Raw genomic sequence first — 23,148 nt, 5'->3', positions numbered from 1 at the left:
GACCAAGCAACTACATAAGGAAAGAAAAGAGGAGAAAATCATGGAGAGGAGGGTGGTGTTTTCTTTTAAACCCTTTAAAACTAAATCAATAAGAAAATATATAATTAGGCGCCAGAGCAATAGCACAAAGGGCAGGGCATTTGCCTTGCAGGTGACTGACCCAGGTTTGATCTCTGGCATCTCAAATGGTCCCCCTAACCTGCCAAGAGTGATTTCTGAGCACAGAGCCAGGTGGGACTGAACACCACCAGGTGTGACCCAAAACAACAACAACAACAACAAAAAAAAAAAAACAAGAAAGAAAAAAAAGAAAAGAATTGCTCAAGTGCTGGGGAAACATATATGGTGCTGGGGCTTGAACCCAGTTTAGTAGGATACAAGAAAAGTGCCTGAACTCATGTGCTCTCTTTCCAGTCCTGTAATTTAAAATTTTAATTGACTGAAGAAAATAAATATTTTAGGAATATATCATATATGATTTAAAAACCTCAGAAATATGTATAATTCAAGACAATGAAATCCCAATAGATTAATGAAAGCTGAAAACAAATAGCATTGGCAGGGAAGATGGATTATTATTTACAGGTGATGGAGCCTGGGAGGGAAGATGGATTATTTGTTGGTATGGTTTGGGAGAGGTGTGGCAGGTGGCCTGAGAACAACTTCAGGGTCTTATATCTACAAAGCATCTGTTCTTCCACAGAACTTGATGGGTGTGGTAATGCTCATTGTTATTTTCTGAGACCATTTTATATATGTTCAATCTTCTAAAACTTCTAGATGGTAGTGCTTGGAGGACCATATGTGAAGACTGAACCTGGGTCTGCTGCATGCAAGGTGAACTTCCTACCCACTGTTCTATTGCTTTGGCCTCTGGACTCAAGACTTCAGAATCTTTACAAAGAAGAGGAAAATATCTTTTCAAGAAAAAAGACATTACAATTACTCAACAGGTTTGGAAATTTCCAGTTTCAGTAGTTTAAAGGTTTCCTGTCTTTCTGTTTGAAATATAGTTTCCTCCTTTTCTTTACTTCAAGAATGATTCCTGCCCTTGAGGTCATTTGCAAACAAGACAGTGAAGTAGATTTTGGTAATGTTTTCACCCAGAGTTCAAAAGACTTCGCAATAGTAAATCATAGTTCTTCTTGATAAATGATTGCTTTTGTGTTTGGTATCCCAATTACCATCTATTCTTCTTTTTTTTTTTTTTAGAGATGGGGATGGGCAGGAGAAGGCACACCCAGCAAATTCAGGGCTTACTCTTGGTTCTGAACCCAGGGATCATTCATGGTGGGATTGGGGACCCTATGAAATCCTAATGATCAAACTGAACCCTGGCTGCATGCAATGCATGTATTATCACTCAGGTTCATCAATTACCATCTATTCTGATGTGAAAATATTGGGGTTGTTCAGTAATCTTGTCTTCAAAATAACTTTTCTTCAGTTTAGTAATAAGATAAATTCATAAGTATAATTTTTTGGACCTGAATATGATAACATTTGTAAATACACTGTGGTTTAATTCAGATACACTTAATTTAGTGGATGAGTAATTTAAATCTTCTTACAGAATTCAGAAGCAGAGGGATGCCCCTGATTTTTAGTTTTACAGTTGTGATAGAAGCATATTCAGACGGGGCTATAAATAAAGGTGAATGAGCTACTACTTGTCATGAATATTTAAGTTTGTTTTTATCTATTTTTAAGTTTATATTTAAGTTTGTATATTCACTCTATCATATACTCCTGTGCTACATGGCTAAAATATAAATCTAGTTTTCAAAAATATATCTGATATAAATAGTAAAAGTGGTTAAATGATTTAATTTGTGGGGCTTTTTTTTTTTTTTGGTAACTAGCAATGACGCACTTTCCTTACTGAAAAACTGGCATGCTGTATTCTTAATCTTAATACATAATGCAAAGAAGAAGAAGAAGAAGAAGTAATAGGGGCAGGAGTTATGGGCTTTGAAAACATTTGCAATGTAGAAGTGCAATGTAGAAGTTCTGAACCACAGAACCAACAAAAGGGAAGCACGAGACACAAATGACAACAATTAAGCTTAAAAATGTGTGTCAAGGAGACAGGCTGGGGACTTAGAGGGAACCTGGGTACATAGGTGGAGGGATTTGACACTGTTGATAAGATTGGTGCTGGGATATCCTATGCCTGAAACTCAACTATGAATAATTTTATATAACAGGGTGCTTTAATAAAAGTTGTTTTAAAAGAATCAGAATTAGTTAACTATAGTGTCTTGCCTGAAAATCAAAATGGGGTTATTTCCCCAGTAAATGCTATAAATAGCATTTTCTAATAATATTAGTAAGGAAGTGACCTACTTTTTCTTTTTAAACACAAGATTAAAGGTAACTGACTTTCCAATTACCTAGTGTTGCTCTTGCTATCAAGTTGTCTCATTTCATAAATATATTGAAATAATTTAAATTCCAGACCTAGGAAAAAAGCTGTTAGAATTCTCTGATTTACAAGAACAGGCAGAAAAGTGTGCCTCATATTGGAATCTGTCTCTTTGGCATCATAGCTCCAAAGAAAATATTTGGGTGCTTTCAATTAAAACCTGACAAAAGATAAATTGCAGAATAAATGGCAATAAAGAAAATGCCAATTTTACTAAAAGAAACCTATCAGAAAGACCCATGGAAATCATAAACTAAAGGTAACTAGAGTCTAGAAGACAGAAAGTAGCTCTATTGCCACTCAGGATACATTTTATGTCAGTGTGAAGTGAATTAAAGGAACATAATTAGATATGCTAGTTCTTCAGATGAGCTGCTCTGATGAGCCTTTGTGGATACTGTGTTTCCCAAGGTATGTGTGTGGGCGGGGTGATGGGAATCATACTATCCAGTTCCTAAGGGATAGAGATCACTTGCTTACTGTAAAAAAAATTCCAGAGGCCAGAGAGATTCTACATCTATAATGTTGAATGTGCCTGCCCAGGGTCCAGTCTCCACATATGGACTCCTTGAGGACCATCAGCAGTGACCCCTGCATAGAGAGCCAGATGAAAACTAAAATAGAAACAAAAACACTCTCAGAAAATTCAAAATTCACAGAACATACTCAATGGAGAAATAGAAACTAATCGGTGATCCACACATTTTTTTTTATTTATTTTTTTGGTTTTTGGGCCACACCCGGCGGTGCTCAGGGGTTACTCCTGGCTGTCTGCTCAGAAATAGCTCCTAGCAGGCACAGGGGACCATATGGGACACCAGGATTCGAACCAACCACCTTTGGTCCTGGATCGGCTGCTTGCAAGGCAAACGCTGCTGTGCTATCTCTCCGGGCCCACATTTTTTTTTTAATGAAAATTTGATCATTTGTATCCTAGACTGTTCAGGGGTTATGTATCTATGTTTAGCATTTATTTATCTAGAATATAGATAACAACACAGGATTACTTTTGTTTCCTTACTTGTCTATTTGATAATTTGTCAAAATTGAGTTAGGAAAAAATCTTAATAACAATGGATTTAGAAGGTCAATGGTTCAAGTTTATTGACCAAGAAGTAGATTGACACCTTAACTCTCAGAGAATAGCTTAGAATTGCTCTACATAGACAAGAAAACAGAATCCCATTTATTTAATGAACTGAGCTGAACACACATTAGGAGAGAAAAAGAGACATAGAGAGATTGGAGTTCAGAGGCCAGAGACCTTAGGATGCACAGGGAGAGCCACGAGACACCTTCAAGCCAGCCCTGTGGCTGCAGTACCACCTCTGCCCCAAATCCACTGTGATTTGGCATGAGTGAGCCTTTCTTGGGGAAATAGTCAGGGCCCTGATGTCTAAAGAAGAGAGAACATTGCTTTCAGATCCCCACAGAGTCCCAGAATTCTTTGGGCTAACGTTAGAATCTATAGGATCTGAAATTGAAGATGATTGTTTTAATGATTAGAGGGACAAAGAAGAAAAATGCCTGCCATAGAGACAGGCAGAGGAGAGGGCAGGAGAGAAAGTGGGGACATTGGTGGTGGGAAATGTGCATTAGTGAAGTGAAGAGTGTTGGACATTGTATGACTGAAACTAAATCATGAACAACTTTGTGTATCTCACGGTGAGTCAGTGAAAAATATAAAAAAAAAGAAGAAGAAGAATAAAAAGGGGCCGGAGAGATAGCACAGCCATAGGGCGTTTTGCCTTGCAAGCAGCTGACCAGGAACCATGGTAGTTCAAATCCTGGCATTCCATATGGGGTCCCCCGTGCCTGCCAGGCCTGTCAGGAGTGATTTGAGCACAGAGCCAGGTATAAACCTGAGTGCTGCTGGGTGTGGCCCAAAAACCAAGAAAGAAAGAAAGAAAGAAAGAAAGAAAGAAAGAAAGAAAAAGAAAGAAAGAAAGAAAGAAAGAAAGAAAGAAAGAAAGAAAGAAAGAAAGAAAGAAAGAAAGAAAGAAAGAAAGAAAGAAAGAAAGAAAGAAAGAAAGAAAGAAAGAAAGAAAGAAAGAAAGAAAGAAAGAAAGAAAGAAAGAAAAAAGAAAAAAGAAAGAAAGAAAGAAAGAAAGAAAGAAAGAAAAAGAAGAAAGAAAGAAAGAAAGAAAGAAGAAAGAAAGAAAGAAAGAAAGAAAGAAAGAAAGAAAGAAAGAAAGAAAGAAAGAAAGAAAGAAAGAAAAGAAAGAAAAGAAAGGAAAGAGAAAGAAAGAAAGAAAGAAGGAAGAAAGAAAGAAAGAAAGAAAGAAAGAAAGAAAGAAAGGAAAGAAAGAGAAAGAAAGAAAGAAGGAAGAAAGAAAGAAAGAAAGAAAGAAAGAAAGAAAGAAAGAAAGAAAGAAAGAAAGAAAGGAAGGAAGGAAGGAAGGAAGGAAGGAAGGAAGGAAGGAAGGAAGGAAGGAAGAAAGGAAGGAAGGAAGGAAAGGAAGAAAGAAAAGGAAGGAAGAAAGAAAAGGAAGGAAGAAAAGAAAGGAAGGAAGGAAGGAAGGAAAGGAAGGAAGAAAAGAAAGAAAGAAAGAAAAGGAAGGAAGAAAAGAAAGGAAGGAAGGAAGGAAGAAATGTAGGAAGGAAGAAAGGAAGAAAGAAGAAAGAAAGAAAGAAAGAAAGAAAGAAAGGAAGGAAGGAAGGAAGGAAGAAAAGAAAGGAAGAAAGAAAAGAAAGGAAGAAAGAAAAGGAAGGAAGAAATGTAGGAAGGAAGAAATGTAGGAAGGAAGAAAGGAAGAAAGAAGAAAGAAAGAAAGAAAGAAAGAAAGAAAGAAAGAAAGAAAGGAAGAAAGAAAGAAAAAGAAAGAAAGAAAGGAAGGAAGGAAGGAAGGAAGGAAGAAGGAAGGAAGGAAGGAAGGAAGAAAGGAAGGAAGGAAGGAAGGAAAGAAGGTATATTATTATTATATTATTACTCAAATCAAATCCTAGTAGTAGACAATTCTGTGATCATTATTTCTCTCTTCTTCCCTTTCTCTTCCCCAGTGATTTCACATTGACATTGAGTCTAGAGCTACTCTGCATTTGGCTATGGGAGGTGTTAGGGGTAAGGCCAGAATACTCCCTATTTTGGGCCTGGCTTCAGCAGACAGGTATCCTGCCTACAGACCTATCTCCACATTTGTACCCACCAATCTTCTTTATGGGCTGACATGAGATTCCTAACAAAGACTTCCAACATGCTTATAGGTCTGGTACCTATCATGCACTGAGGAGCATCTCTGATGTCCTTCACTCAAGTGTCATCTTCATGTCAAACTGCTCCTCCCTGCTTTTAATTCTTTTATTTATTTATTTTTATTTAAACACCTTGATTACATACATGATTGTGTTTGGGTTTCAGTCATAAAAGGAACACCACCCATCACCAGTGCAACATTCCCATCACCCAAGTCCCAAATCTCCCTCCTCCCCACCCAACCCCCGCCTGTACCCTAAACAGGCTCTACATTTCCCTCATACATTCTCAATATTAGGACAGTTCAAAATGTAGTTATTTCTCTAACTAAACTCATCACTCTTTGTGGTGAGCTCCCTGAGGTGAGCTGGAACTTCCAGCTCTTTTCTCTTTTGTGTCTGAAATTTATTATTGCAAGAATGTCTTTCATTTTTCTTAAAACCCATAGATGAGTGAGATCATTCTGCGTTTTTCTCTCTCTCTCTGACTTATTTCACTCAGCATAATAGATTCTGTGTACATCCATGTATAGGAAAATTTCATGACTTCATCCCTCCTGACAGCTGCATAATATTCCATTGTGTATATGTACCACAGTTTCTTTAGCCATTCGTCTGTTGAAGGGCATCTTGGTTGTTTCCAGAGTCTTGCTATGGTAAATAGTGCTGCAATGAATATAGGTGTAAGGAAGGGATTTTTGTATTGTATTTTTGTGTTCTTAGGGTATATTCCTAGGAGTGGTATAGCTGGATCATATGGGAGCTCGATTTCCAGTTTTTGGAGGAATCTCCATATTGCTTTCCATAAAGGTTGAACTAGATGGCATTCCCACCAGCAGTGGATAAGGGTTCCTTTCTCTCCACATCCCCGCCAGCACTGTTTGTTCTCATTCTTTGTGATGTGTGCCATTCTCTGTGGTGTGAGGTGGTATCTCATTGTTGTTTTGATTTGCATCTCTCTGATGATTAGTGATGTGGAGCATTTCTTCATGTGTCTTTTGGCCATTTGTATTTCTTCTTTGTCAAAGTGTCTGTTCATTTCTTCTCCCCATTTTTTGATGGGATTAGATGTTTTTTTCTTTTAAATTTCTGTCAGTGCCTTGTATATTTTGGAGATTAGCCCTTTGTCTGATGGGTATTGGGTGAATAGATTCTCCCACTCAGTGGGTGGCTCTTGTATCCTGGGCACTATTTCCTTTGAGGTGCAGAAGCTTCTCAACTTAATATATTCCCATCTGTTAATCTCTGTTTTCACTTGCTTGGAGAGTGCAGTTTCCTCCTTGAAGATGCCTGAAGTCTCAATGTCCTGGAGAGTTTTGCCTATGTGTTGTTCTATATATCTTATGGTTTGGGGTCGGATATCGAGGTCTTTAATCCATTTGGATTTTACCTTCGTACATGATGTTAGCTGGGGGTCTAAGTTCAATTTTTTGCAAGTGGCTAGCCAGTTGTGCCAACACCACTTGTTGAAAAGGCTTTCCTTGCTCCATTTAGGATTTCCTGCTCCTTTATCAAAAATTAGGTGATTGTATGTCTGGGGAACATTTTCTGAGTATTTAAGCCTATTCCACTGATCTGAGGGTCTGTCCTTATTCCAATACCATGCTGTTTTGATAACTATTGCTTTGTAGTAAAGTTTAAAGTTGGGGAAAGTAATTCCTCCCATATTCTTTTTCCCAATGATTGCTTTAGCTATTCTAGGGTGTTTATTGTTCCAAACAAATTTCAAAAGTGCCTGATCTACCTCTTTGAAGAATGTCATAGGTATCTTTAGAGAGATAGCGTTGAATCTGTATAACGCCTTGGGGAGTATTGCCATTTTGATGATGTTAATCCTGCCAATCCATGAGCAGGGTATGTGTTTCCATTTCCGCGTGTCCTCTCTTATTTCTTGGAGCAGAGTTTTATAGTTTTCTTTGTATAGGTTTTTCACATTTTTAGTCAAGTTGATTCCAAGATATTTGAGTTTGTGTGGCACTATTGTGAATGGGGTTGTTTTCTTAATGTCTATTTCTTCCTTATTACTATTGGTTTATAGAAAGGCCATTGATTTTTGTGTGTTAATTTTGTAGCCTGCCACCTTGCTATATGAGTCTATTGTTTCTAGAAGCTTTTTGGTAGAGTCTTTAGGGTTTTCTAAGTAGAGCATCATGTCATCTGCAAACAGTGAGAGCTTGACTTCTTCCTTTCCTATCTGGATTCCCTTGATATCTTTTTCTTGCCTAATCGCTATAGCAAGTACTTCCAGTGCTATGTTGAATAGGAGTGGTGAGAGAGGACAGCCTTGTCTTGTGCCAGAATTTAGAGGGAAGGCTTTTAGTTTTTCTCCATCGAGGATAATATTTGCCACTGGCTTGTGGTAGATGGCCTTAACTATATTGAGAAAGGTTCCTTCCATTCCCATCTTGCTGAGAGTTTTGATCAAGAATGGGTGTTGGACCTTGTCAAATGCTTTCTCTGCATCTATTGATATAATCATGTGGTTTTTATTTTTCTTGTTGTTGATGTTGTGTATTATGTTGATAGACTTACGGATGTTAAACCATCCTTGCATTCCTGGGATGAAACCTACTTGATCGTAGTGGATGATCTTCTTAATGAGGTATTGAATCCTATTTGCCAGGATTATGTTGAGGATCTTTGCATCTGCATTCATCAGCGATATTGGTCTGTAATTTTCTTTTTTCGTAGCATCTCTGTCTGGTTTAGGTATCAAGGTGATGTTGGCTTCATAAAAGCTATTTGGGAGTGTTTCCACTTGTTCAATTTCATGAAAGAGTCTTGCCAGGATTGGTAGTAGTTCCTCTTGGAAAGTTTGATAGAATTCATTAGTGAATCCATCTGGGCCTGGGCTTCTGTTTTTGGGCAGACTTTTGATTACTGTTTTTATTTCATCAATGGTGATGGGGGTGTTTAGATATGCTACATCCTCTTCTTTCAACCGTGGAAGATTATAAGAGTCCAAGAATTTATCCATTTCTTCCAGGTTCTCATTTTTAGTGGCATAGTTTTTCAAAGTAGTTTCTGATTACCCTTTGAATCTCTGTCATATCAGTAGTGATCTCTCCTTTTTCATTCCTAATACGAGTTATCAAGTTTCTCTCTCTCTCTTTCTTTGTTAGGTTTGCCAGTGGTCTATCAATCTTGTTTATTTTTTCGAAGAACCAACTTCTGCTTTCGTTGATCTTTCGGATTGTTTTTTGGGTTTCCACTTCGTTGATTTCTGCTCTCAGCTTTGTTATTTCCTTCTGTCTTCCTATTTTTGGGTCCTTTTGTTGAGTACTTTCTAGTTCTATTAGCTGTGTCATTAAGCTACTCAGGTAAGCTCCTTCTTCCTTCCTGATGTGTGCTTGTAAAGCTATAAATTTTCCTCTCAGTACTGCTTTTGCTGTGTCCCATAAGTTCTGATAGTTTGTGTCTTTATTGTCATTTGTTTCCAGGAACCTTTTGATTTCCTTCTTGATTTCATCTCGGACCCACTGGTTATTGAGTACGAGGCTGTTTAACTTCCAGGTGTTAAAGTTTTTCTTCTGAGTCCCTTTGGAATTCACAAATAATTTCAGAGCCTTGTGGTCAGCGAAGGTAGTCTGCAAAATTTCTATCCTCTTGATATTATGGAGGTATGTTTTATGTGCCAGCATGTAGTCTATCCTGGAGAATGTCCCATGTACATTGGAGAAGAATGTGTATCCAGGTTTCTGGGGATGGAGTGTCCTATATATATCCACTAGGCCTCTTTCTTCCATTTCTCTCCTCAGGTCTAGTATATTCTTGTTGGGTTTCAGTCTGGTTGACCTATCCAGTGTTGACAAAGCAGTGTTGAGGTCCCCCACAATTATTGTGTTGTTATTGATATTGTTTTTCAGATTTGTCAACAGTTGTTTTAAATATTTTGCTGGCCCCTCATTTGGTGCATATATGTTTAGGAGAGTTATTTCTTCCTGCTCTACATACACTTGATTAATATAAAATGTCCATCTTTGTCCCTTACAACCTTCCTGAGTATAAAGTTTGCATTATCTGATATTAGTATGGCCACTCCAGCTTTTTTATGGGTGTTGTTTGCTTGGATAACTTTTCTCCAGCCTTTTATTTTGAGTCTATGTTTGTTCTGACTATTCAGGTGCGTTTCTTGTAGGCAGCAGAAGGTTGGATTGAGTTTTTTGATCCATTTAGCCACTCTGTGTCTCTTAACTGGTGCATTTAGTCCATTGACGTTGAGAGAAAGAATTGTCCTGGGATTTAATGCCATCTTTATATCAAAATTTGGTGTGTCTTTTGGTCAGTCTTGTCTTAGATTAGGTCTTTCAGTTTTTCTCTTAAGACTGGTTTTGAGTCTGTAAAGTTTCTGAGCTGTTTTTTGTCTGTGAAACCATGTATTCTTCCGTCAAACCGGAAAGTGAGTTTTGCTGGGTACAGTATTCTAGGTGAAGCATTCATTTCATTCAGTCTTGTCACAATATCCCACCACTGCTTTCTGGCATTTAGTGTTTCTGGTGACAGGTCTGCTGTAAATCTCAAGGATGCTTGCTTGAATGTAATTTCCCCTTTTGATCTTGCTGTTTTCAGAATTCTGTCTCTATCTGTGGGATTTGTCATTGTGACTAGGATGTGTCTTGGGGTGGTTTTTCTTGGGTCTCTTTTGGTTGGTACTCTTCGAGCATGCAGGATTTGATCACATATATTCTTTAGCTCTGGGAGTTTCTCTTTAATGATGTTCTTGACCGTTGATTCTTCCTGGAAATTTTCTTCCTGGGTCTCTGGGACTCCAATGATTCTTAAGTTGTTTCTGTTGATCTTATCATAAACCTCTATTTTCATCTGTTCCCATTCTTTGACTAATTTTTCCATTGTCTGTTCATTTGTTTTAAGTTTTTTTTTCCAATCTCTCCTGTTGTATGGAATTGTTATGTATCTCATCTTCCACAGCACCAAGTCTATTCTCAGCTTCTGATACCCTGTCCCAGAGCTTATCCATTTTGTCATTCACTTCGTTTACTGATTTTTTCAGGCCTGTTATTTGATATGTTATTTCAGTTTGGAGTTTTGTGATTTCTGTCTTCATATTTTCTTGATTCTTATTAGTGTTCTGTTCTATTCTATTCATGGTTTCTTTGAGTTCTTTGAGTATATTCCATATTGCTACTCTAAAGTCCTTATCTGAGAGATTGATTAGTTGGTTGGTCGTTAACTGGTCATCAGAATTGTCATCTTCATTCTCTATGTCTGATGCTGGCCTGCATTGTTTCCCCATTGTCACACTTGTATTGTGGGTTTTTCTACGTGTTGTGGTGGTATTCATTGGTTATATGATGCAGGCAACACACTTCTCTGGCTCCGCCCTTTCTGGATGGGCCGACTTGCCTCCAAGGTAGGGGAGTCCACCGTGGATGAAGCCTCACACAGGATCAAATCTTAGGCCCAAGCACGCAGCCGAGAAGACAGTCTGGAGAGAAATTCTTGCTTCTGTGATCCAGCACAGTTCTTAGTGTGGTTTTTTCCTTCTTGTGATGGTGTTCTTTTTTTAGAAAGAGCGCACGGCTGCATAGCGAGGTGGAGCTAAGTGCCTTCTGGAGCCTCTTTTCAGCCCACTCTCAGGAGGTTCACGCAACAGGATAGCAGAGAGACACACACAGGCAGCACTCACAGTTTTTCACAGTCGGGCCCCACTGGTCAGGCGTAGTTTTCACTCGCTCGCTGGGCAGCTTTAGAATGCTGTATTTTTGGGGTTCACTTCCCAGGACTCTGAGGAGAGTCACTGGCTCGCTGGGTAGCTTCCGAATGTAGTTTCTTTGGGGTTCGCTTCCCAGGGCTCTGAGGAGAGCTTCCAGAGTTCAGGAAAGACAGAGAAGGGTAGGACAGGGCTCCCTTCTGGTGCTCAGTTTCCTCAGAAGAAGCACAGCCGGGTGGAGACTCTGCAGGTAGAGCAATCAGCACTCTGCCTGGAAACCCCCACATCCAGCCATTTCTTACTCACTCAGTGGCTCGCTGGGTAGCTCCCGAATGTAGTTTCTTTGGGGTTCGCTTCCCAGGGCTCTGAGGAGAGCTTCCAGAGTTCAGGAAAGACAGAGAAGAGTAGGACAGGGCTCCCTTCCGGTGCCCAGTTTCCTCAGAAGAAGCACAGCCGGGTGGAGACTCTGCAGGTAGAGCAATCAGCACTCTGACTGGAAACCCCCACATGCAGCCATTTCTCACTCACTCCTAATTCTTTTATTTTTAATAATATTTTATTTAAACACCTTGGTTACAAACATGATTGTGGTTGGTTTTCAGTCATATAAGAGGACATCACCAGCGCAACATTCCCAAAACTAATGTCCCAAATATTCCTCTTCCTCACCCTACTCCCACCTGTACTCTAGACAGGCTTTCAATTACCCTCATACATTCTCATTGTTTGAATAGTTTGTAATGTAGTTATTTCTCTAACTGAACTCATCACTCTTCGTGGTGAGGTTCATGAAGTGGATTGTAACTTCTAACCCTCCTCTCCTTTGTCTCTGAAAATTATTGGAAGAATGTCTTTCATTTTTCTTAAAACCCATAGATGAGTGGGACCATTCTGTGTCTTTCTCTCTCTGACTTATTTCACTCAACATAATAGATTCCATGTACATCCATGTATAGGAAAATTTCATGACTTCATCTCTCCTGATGGCTACATAATATTCCATTGTGTATATGTACCACAGTTTCTTTAGCCATTCATCTGTTGAAGGGTATCTTGGTTGTTTCCAGAGTCTTGCTATGGTAAATAGTGCTGCATTGAATATAGGTGTAAGGAATGGATTTTTGTATTGTATTTTTGTGTTCCTAGGGTATATTCTTAGGAGTGGTATAGCTGGATCATATGGGAGCTCGATTTCCAGTTTTTGGAGGAATCTCCATATTGCTTTCCAGAAAGGTTGAACTAGAAGGCATTCCACCATCAGTGGCCCACCATCAGTGGTAAGAGTTTCTTTCTCTCCATATCCCCACTAACACTGTTTATTCTCATTCTTTGTGATGTGTGCCAATCTCTATGGTGTGAGATGGTACCTCATAGTTGTTTTGATTTTCATCTCCCTGATAATTAGTGATGTGGAGCATTTTTTCATGTGTCTTTTGGCCATTTGTATTTCTGCTTTGTCAAAGTGTCTGTCCATTTCTTCTCCCCATATTTTGATGGGATTAAATATTTTTTTCTTGTAAAGTTCTGTCAATGCCTTGTATATTTTGGAGATTAGCCCTTATCTGATGGATATTGGGTGGATATGTTCTCCCACTCAATGGGTGGCTCTTGTATCCTGGGCACTATTTTCTTAGAGGTGAAGAAGCTTCTCAGCTTAATATATTCCCATCTTTTAATCTCTGCTTTCACTTATTTGGAGAGTGCAGTTTTCTCCTTGAAGATGCCTTTAGTCTCAATGTCATAAAATGTTTTACCTACGTGTTGTTCTATATACCTTATAGAAGTGGTGAGAGGACAGCCTTGCCTTGTGCCAGAATTAAGAGGGAAGACTCTTAGTTTTTCTCCATTGAGGATAAAATTGCCTCTGGCTTGTGGTAAATGACCTTAACTATATTGAGAACTGTTTTTAATTCTTTTGTATAATATCTACAAGTGCATTTTCTTAGTCCTATGGCTTTAGCATGTTTTACTAAGCTACTTTGTTTAATTATGGGGAACACACACACATCAGAGAATGCTAGGATTTCATTCCCAGATTCCTGGTGATATGAAAGAGCATCTAAGGGTTCACCACTGACCCAGTTCATTTAGTACCAAGACTTGAACCCAGAGTCTTACATGGGCTATACATGCACTACACCACTTTAATAACTAAATTAAAAAACTTAATTTTTAAGAAATTGTCATAATATTTTCTAGAGCATTTGAGTTATTTTTAATATAAAAACTTTATACAAAGATCTCTGTACATTCATGCCTGCAGAATACGTACATGCATGTACATACATGTCTGCAGAATAAGTCCTAAAAATTAATTATTGAGTCAAAACATTTTTTAAAAATATTGAAATATTTATATCCTTTGATTTGCAATCATTTGAACTATGATTTATTTCTAGAATCCTAGAGAGTCTCTAAGCCACTTTAGGTGTGATCTCTGGGTGTAGAGCAAGGTGTAAGCCTTGATCAGAGCTTGATGTCAAAATCAAACCAAACCAAACCAAAAATTCTGTCTCCAAAGTTTGTATTAATTCATCAAAGATTGCATTAATCCTAGTATTGAAATTCCCTAATTTGTCACATTTTACAAATTTTGATTAATAACTGCATTGTTTTCAAGAGGATTCGTGAAATGTTTGGAATTATTTAGATTTGCATTGCTGTGATCATTAGCAAAGTTTAGCACCTACTTATTGTTTCATATTGCTTATTTGCATTTGTTCTTATATGCTGTTCCTTACACAATTTATTTTTAAATTTTCATTACCTTCTAAATTTAAATTAATTTTTCTAACAGCTGCATAATATTTTATTGTGTAGATGTGCCACAGTTTATTTATCCACTTATCTGTTCTTGAGTATTTGGGATGTTTCCAGCACTATTTTGAATAGTGCTGCAATGAATCTAGGAATGCATCATGCTTTTGGGCTGCTGGGGTATATCCCCCCAAACAGCATTTGAATTCATGAAATTTTCTTATGCATGGATAGATATGAAGAGTGTTATACTGAGCGCAATGAGTCATAGGGAAAGGGATAGATATAGAATGAACGCACTTATTTGTGCGATATAAAAAGAAGGTAGTACGGTGTTAATATCCAGAGACAATAGACAAGGGAACCAGGAGGACCAGTCCATGGTAGAAAGCTTGTCACAAATAGCAGAGGGGTGCAGTTAGGGCAGAGAGGTGACCACTATGACAATAATTGTTGGATATGATCACTCTGTACAAGAACTGAGACCTGAAAGGAGATAAAGTGATATGCATAATATCTCTTTGATAAAAATGTTACAAACTACAGGATTAAAGGGAGAGAGAGACAGGGGGTTACTGAGAGGCACAGAGACAGTGAAAGACAGAGACACAGACGTCAACAGAGACAGAAACAGAGAACAGAAAAATGTCTGCCATAGTAACAGGCAGAGAGGAGAGTGGGAGAAAAACTGGAGACATTGGTGACAGGAAAAATCTACTGGTAGAAGGATAGGTGTAGTACATTGTATGATTGAGAGTCAATCGTGAACAACTTTGTAAATGAATCTCATGGTTATTCAATTAAAGAATTATTTTTCTCTGAAAATTTTATAAAAGTAAAGAATTTTAATTCATAGATATGTGCATACACACATATATTTGTTTGTTTGTTGTTGTTTGCATTTTGACCCACACCTGGCAGTGCTCAGGGTTGACTTCTGGCTCTGCACTCAGGAATTACTCCTGATAGTGCACTTCAGACCATATGAGATGCTGGGGATTGAACTTGGGTTGGCCATGTGCAAGCCAAGCACTACTATCCCTAAGGCCTGTGAATATATTTTAGTGTAAGAAATAGAATTTTTACTTTTTCTCTGTTTAATCCCTTATCTTCACTAATTCCAAATGTCAATATTAACATTTAACTGAAATACCGTATATTGCAGTCTGCTTTTCTATTTTATTGTTAGTCTCACTTTCACTGTGCTGATAAAGTAATTCTTTACTTACAATGGACTCAAATAACCTTTAGACATATATTTCATCTAGTCCTTCCATCTTTTATCCTTATTTAATTTTATTGTTGTCATCATTTGGTGTTTTCTCTTGGTATTCTTTCAGATAAACTATACATTTTTGGTTAAGTTTATTAAAATGCAACTGCAGTATCATTGAACTAACTTCTGAATTAATTTTGTGAAAATTAACATATTAAAACGTTATTTTTTCAGGAACCAGACATTTTTCTATTTATTAAAGTCATTTAATTTGTAGTTATCTCTTGATTACTCTCCATTGAACACAAGTCTTAATTTCGATTTTTTGTTGAGAACCACCTGTTCTGCTTGATTATCTCCTTTGTTTAACATAACCACTTTTATTCTCATCATCAATATACAAACTAACTCATTAGGAATTTGGAAAAAAGAATTTTAGAATAACAAACATATCCAATTAAATTTCTACCTGAGAAGAATGAAGACATGTGGTAAAATTCTGAGCTAGATGTTCTTCCAAAGTTTCAACTTCTCCTCAGTCTGATGATTTGTTTTGCCTGGATTCATATTGGGACTGCAAGGGAGAAAATGAAGTGGGGAAGAGAATGCTAAAATGAAGAAATAAATACATTCTGAGATCTTATAAAATTCAGATATTCCATATGTGTCTTGTATTTTACTACAAGTGTTGTGAATTCCAAGAACATGTGATGCATTCAACACTAAACGAAAATAAAAATAGTTCTGAACTCAAATATAAATGAAATTTTGAGATATGTAGAATATTATTAGAGGAGATATATACTTCCTATAATAATATCAAGAAGCACATACTGATACTATCTCAAAGTGGATGAGATAAGAAATGGAACACTTTTAAAGAGAAAAATGAAATAGATTAATAAACATGAGAAAAATGACTCAACTTCTTATTTTTTTGGTGCATTTGTAAACGCAATAATTATGCAATACAAATCATTTTTAGTATTTTTATTTTCTAAAAAATCTCATACAATTTTTATGCTGTATAACTGGTGGTGTAATTGCAAAGAATGAAATGGATATTTTTCAAGTAAAATATCAGCAGAAGGTTAAAGGATAAATATATTTTTGAAAGATTGTCAAAGCCACCACTAGAGGGTATAATAATCAACCTTTCTTCTAGCTATTCGTGCAGAGGAATATGACTGGAAAATAAAGGCAATTCAGAATCACAGTTCTTGAAAATCCATAGGTCATTTGAAAAAGAATGACTTTTATGAATGTTCATCAGATTTCATATATAACTGAGGGCAAAGGTGATCAAGTGATTTTCAAGAACAGTGTTTGTCTTGGGTAAAAATAAAGTGAGTATCAAGCAATACAGAAAAATATCTCAAATAATTAAACAGGAAAAGGAAAATTTTCATACTTAAATGAAACTGTGTGTTCTTTTGATTTGTCAAGCATGATGATTAAAGCTAGAGTGATTTGCACTCTGGAAAGATGAATTCCATTTTGTTTAGAAAACAAAATGACACAGAGCTCAATAAGATTCACACTGGCAGTACAGAGAAACATTGTCATGCTAGCAAGTGATGACTGGGTGAATCAGATGCAGAAATCATAACTTCCTAAGTTCACATGTTTATCAGACTTGTAGAATCTATGTTATAAAAAAAAATGAACAAGTGTATCCAGGGTGGGTGGAGAGTATAGGGGAGGGAGTTAAAGTCACTAACGTTGTGACTCAAAGGAATAGGAGTTCCTTATTCTGAAAGATTTAAATGCAGAAACTCCAGGTTTGATTCCCAACACTGCTCAACCTCGAAAGTACCGTCATGTGTGACCCAAACCAAAAACAAATGGCTGACAATGCTATGTTAAAGAAGACAAAACACATCCTCATTAAGATTCTAAGAAGTCTTTTGTTGTTTTAAGTTGGAGCACTTAATCTGATGTAATGTCTTTTAAGAGCAAAAATTCTTTTTGAATATAGTGTTTTTTCTTTAGTTCAACATTCCCAAATGCTAAATAATTTTCTATAACTCAGAATGATTCTTAAAAGAAACACAAACCTTTCTTTTTTTTGTTTGTTTGTTTGTTTGTTTTGGGTTTTTGGGCCACACCCGGTAACGCTCAGGGGTTACTCCTGGCTATGTGCTCAGAAGTTGCTCCTGGCTTGGGGGACCATATGGGACACCGGGGGATCGAACCGCGGTCCGTCCAAGGCTAGCGCAGGCAAGGCAGGCACCTTACCTTTAGCGCCACCGCCCGGCACCAACAAACCTTTCTAATTGAAAAAAATAAGGCAAGCAAACTTCATTATTGAGAGAAAAAATTAAACTTTCTTTGATTTACTAACTTTACTAAACATATTGTTTAACATTATCATATATAATACCTTATTATGATCAGTTAGGTATGATGTTAGGCTTATTTTTGTGTGTTTTTTTTTTTTTTTTGAGGGGTATTTGGGCCACATCCAGTGGTGCTCAGAGCTTACTGCACTGCTCTATGCTCAGGGATCTCTATGTTCAGGAATGACTTGGTGAATTCAGGGTACCATATGGGTGCTAGATATCAAACCCAAGTCATATGGCCATATGTCAGGCATTCTACTTACTGTAAAATCATTCTGTCCCCAGATAGGTATCTTTTATTTACTTTTATTTTTATTTGGTTTTTGGTTTTGGGGCCACACTCGGTGACGCTCAGGGGTTACTCCTGGCTATGCACTCAGAAATCATTCCTGGCTTGCGGGACAATATGGGACTTAGGGGGGTATGTGTCGAACTGTGGTCTGTCCTAGAATAGCGCATGTAAGGCAAACGCCCTACTGACTGCATCACTGCTCCGGCCCTATAGATAGGTATGTTTTAATTAAAAATTTCTGAAAACAGATTCTAAGTAAATGTTGAGTTAGAAAAATGAAAGTTTTTGCTTCTTAGTCCAATCTAGTGCCACTGTATTCTGTTAAAATTTTCTTAATGCGAGGGCAGGAGTGACAACATAGTGGTAGGGCATTTGCCTTGCATGCTGCTGACCTGGATGAACATGGGTTCAATCCCCCGGCATCCTATTTGGTACTTCAAGCCAGGAGCGGTTTCTGAGTGCACAGCCAGGAGTAACCCCTGAGCTCCACTGGGTGTGGCCCCCCAAAACCAAAACCAAACAAACAAAATTTTCTTAATGCTACGTTTACAAATCTCTGGAATAACTTTAGCTTTTCGTTCCTGTTTGCTTTGGCTTGGGGGTCACACTAGTAGTGCTCAGGGCTTACTCCTGGTTCTGGGCTTAGTAATTGCTCTTGACCATCTGTGGTGGTACAGATGAAATGCAGGTAGGTGTGTGAAAGGCAAGCAACTTACACACTGGACTATTTTTCTTATATCTCTGGTCCAAGAATTTTAATGGCCCCCAACCAATTACCCTCTGCAAACAAAAAAGTAATTATCCTTAATATAAAAAGTATTTTTGTGGGGCCAGAGTGATAGCACAATGATAGGGCATTTGCCTTGCACGTGGTTGACCCAGGACGGACCTCGGTTCAATTCCTGGCGTCCCATATGGTTCCTCAAGCCAGGAGCAATTTCTGGGGGCACAGCCAGGAGTAACCCCTGAGCATCACTGGGTGTGGCCCAAAAACCAAAAAAAAAGTTTTTTTTTGTTTTGTTTTGTTTAGGAGTCAAGTGTTCAGGAGTTACTCCTGGTTCTGTACTCAGGAGGCTCTGTGGAGAGCTCAGGGGTCGGGTCATATGGGATGTTGGAAATCAAATCTGGGTTGGCCACATGCAAGGAAAGTCCCCTATCTGCTATATATTTCTTTGTCCCGGAAGGATTTTATTTTATTGTGAATATTCTTATGTAGAGTGTCCAGGTGTAAATAGTTTCCATTTCTGGGTAATTTACATTTCATGGCTCCATTTCATTATATAGATATGGCACCCCAAGCAATATACCACTAAAGGATTATTATATTTCTTTATGGGTTGAAGTTTCTTGATTTTCATACTAAGATTACCTCATTTTACTATATTGATTACTTAAAAAACATGTTTAAGATATACTAAGTTGCTAAGGGTATATGTAATTAATATAGTTTTTAGTATTTTTATTTAAATCAAAGCTTCTCAGGGCCTGAGAGTTAGCATGGAGTTAGGGTGTTTGCCTTGCATGCATAAGGAAGGTGGTTTGAATCCTGGCATCCCCTATGTTCCCCGTGCCTATCAGGGGTGATTTCTAAGCACAGAGCCAGGAGTAACCTCTGAGTGCTGTCGGGTATGACCCCCCCCAAAAAAAAAAACCAACAAAACCTTTCATGTATAATATTTCATATAGAAAAATATTCATCTTGATTTTGTATTTTGTTTAGTGGTATCAGGGATAGAACTTAGGAACTCAACATACAACAGAAGTGCTTTACGAGTGAACTACATCCCAGCTCATGACTTTTTTTAAATTTTAAATATATGCAAAATTTAGTTCTGTTCATATAAATTATTTCATAATGTTTTCAATTATAATACCTATACATTATAGTGTAAGTTATAAATACAAACTTTTAGCTAACATACATATTTAATAACATATTTTGTGTTACTAGTAAATACAGATAATTTTGTTATGTTAATGGTTGTTTTTATATAAAAACATCATTAAATAAATTATAAATATAATTGATATATTTAAACAGATAATTTTTTCTCTTAAATAAAACTGTCTTAAAAACATCAATCATAGGTGGTATTCAGACCACAATAATAATTAGGAGTAAAAGGAACAGTAATATTTTTTTATTTTAGTTATTTTTTTTAATTATTGAGAGTCTGTAGTATACAATACTATTACTAAATGTTTCTCATATACATAATTACACCACCACCCTCAGCAGAATACTAGTACATATTGTTTAAAAAAGAGCTAACATATTAGGCCCCCAGAGTATTAATAAGATATCATACTAAATAAATAACTAAATTTTACAGCAATATGTAAACTTAGCTATTAGGATGGTCATTGATTATGCTGAAATATCCCCCCTTCTCTTTGCAAATGAATTGTGTCTAGCTTTATCTGTAAAATTAGTTTTTTAATATATATTTTTAAAATGCATTTTATTTTTTTTTATTGTAAGAATTTATTCAAGAGGCAAAATGATTAACATAATGAGGTAAACTAACATAACATAATATAGTAACATAACATAGCATAATATAATTGATATAATAATAATACATGTAAGTCAAAGAAAGTTTCAGATTAAACACACAACCTTTTTTTCCATAATGGCTTACATATCTTTCACAGTAGTATTTTAGGTACATATTAACATTGAATCAGGGGAATACCCATCACTAAATATGTCCCCCCCCCATTCCAGTTTCCTTTTTACAACCCATATACCCCACCATCACCCCCTGGGCTGCTAGAGTAGGTAGACCCCTCTTTGTCTGGCTTACTATTAGTGATCTGGTCCTGGAACCCTCCCTTGTTTCCCCCTCTATTTGAGAGGCAGAGCTAGATAAATCGAGGTATGTGGTTTTGTTTGAAGGAAAGAAAAGCAATAGATTGGGGTACAAAATAAGAGGAAAAAAATAAAAAAGAAGTCAAAAGTCAAATACACTGAAAATGGGCGGAGTCCCTCTAGAGAGGCTTCCAACCTCAGTTTGAGAGAGGATGTGAAAAAGGTAATTGAATCACCACAATAATACAGAAAGAAATATCGAATTAAATAACCATTGAGCACTACAGCAATAAAGACAAGTACCACACAATAGTCTTGGTTCTGAAATCAAATCATGCTCGAGTGCAGAAAGAAAGAGAAAGACAAGACAAAATAAAATAAAATAATATTGGAGACATCAACCTTAATCTCCACACCAAAATAAAGACGTCAAAAAAGAAATCAATCGATCTATAAATAAACATGTGGAAAAATGATTGTTTTGTGCCTTTTTTTTTCTTTTCTTTATCCCCCTGCATAGGCACAGTAATTATTGGGAATATTGTAGAGGGAATTCCCTTGACCTAGGAGATACAGGGTTTCTCCACTCCTGAAGTATACTGTCATGGGATTAACTCTAGACTCCTTGCATGATTATTTACTCTCCTCTTGTTGCTTTCGTGGTGTGTGGAAGACTTCTGCTTTGTCTTGGATGGTAAAATCAGACCTCTGTATCTAGAGATCTTGGTGCCAGCCCATGATTTTTTATATTATTTTAATTATTTTTGTTTGTGGTCATACCTGGTTATGCTCAGGGCTACTCCTTACTCTGTGTTCAAAGGTTGTTCTTGGCAGTACTCAAATGACTGAGGAATTTAACCTGGGATTTTTGTATGCAACATGTGTGATCCAGCCTGTTGAATTAGACTCTCCAGTTCTGATTTTATGTTTTGCTATCTTAAACAGCAATTGCATCTGAGATGAATTATAGAAAAAATAAAGCCATATCTTCTACAATCTGTCAAGTTAGAAACAGGCTGCAATATAATTCAGAAAGTATTTATTCAAAAATAGGAAACAATTTGGGTCGACATCCAAGAAGCATTCCCAATGTGAGTGTGCTCAGTGATAAGGCAGAGGAAACTTTTAAAGGAGGAAGTAAAGGGCTGGCCTATCTAAATTTAGGATATTGGTTTGAAGTATTCGGATTAACTGATAAGAGTCTTCCAACTAAAGATTGTTTCTAGCCATTAAAACAAATTCAATAAATTAGAGACCATGCTGACACAAGTCAGGACAGTATGATTGGAATCTGAATTCCTGATTTTTAGTGTTCCACTAAACATGTTATGCAACAAAATGAGACACAGAAGTGATTTTGATGTGATCAGATTATTGATGAAAATAAATAAAAACAGGGACCAGAGAGATTACATGAAGGTAAGGCATTTGCCTTGCATGCAGAAGGACAGTGGTTCGAATCCCGGCATCCCATATGGTCCCCCGAGCCTGCCAGGAGCGATTTCTGAGCGTAGAGCCAGGAATAGCCCCTGAGCACTGCCGGGTGTGACACAAAAACAAAAACAAAAAAAGAAAGAAAAGAAAAGAAATGGAAACAAATCTTTGTTGTAGACAATTTGTAGGGAAGTTTCTACAATTATCTGTGATATTCTCTAAAGAACTCCATTCCCTCACAAGAATTCAAGAAGAGAACCTGTGAAACTGCCCATACCAAGAGAAAACGGGCTATTATAATTAAACAAGAACCTCTTGTGGGAGTCAAGGGAGCATTAAGTAACTAAAACTGAAAATTCAGTGGCATTTCACAGAGGTTCTGTAGTTTCATTTTGTCTGTCTTGTTTCTGTTCCATGTGACTCCTTCTCATCATAGTTTCCGCAGTTCACTCGTTTTTTCCATTACCCCCAAAATGCAGTCTGAGGTATCTGGTTTACCTTATCTATTCCCCTGAAGCAGAGGTCTTTGATTAATCAATACACTGCTTCCTTTGAGAATGCACTTCAGAAATGCTGAACTATGGCAACTGTGGAGCAGAGAATGAGAGGGGTGATCTTTTATGTATGCAGTCATGAGTATATTAATTCCCTCCCAATGTTCCGTGAGTGCATTAGAGGCATGCTGCAAATCTATAGAACACATGATATGTAGATTGGTGCTTGTATCTAATATCTAATATATCTGAAAAATATCATCCCTCTATATGACACATTTTATTCTTTTTAACATGTGAAGCACAGGTTATATTCTTGTCAACCCAAAACAATCTCTTCTGACCAGGCACAATATTAAGCATGTCCCTGTATGAAATTTTATTCCTGGTATTCGCTGGTCCATGAACATTACTAAGTACAGTCCTGGAGGTCCTCAAGCATGGCAGAGATGGCCAGATACCCTCAGTACCACATGGCCTAAGCAGCATCACATCCTCAGGCCCATGCATGAA

Source organism: Suncus etruscus, chromosome 5 (assembly GCF_024139225.1).
Source record: "Suncus etruscus isolate mSunEtr1 chromosome 5, mSunEtr1.pri.cur, whole genome shotgun sequence".
Classification (NCBI taxonomy): Eukaryota; Metazoa; Chordata; class Mammalia; order Eulipotyphla; family Soricidae; genus Suncus; species Suncus etruscus.
This window is presented reverse-complemented; position numbering follows the sequence as displayed.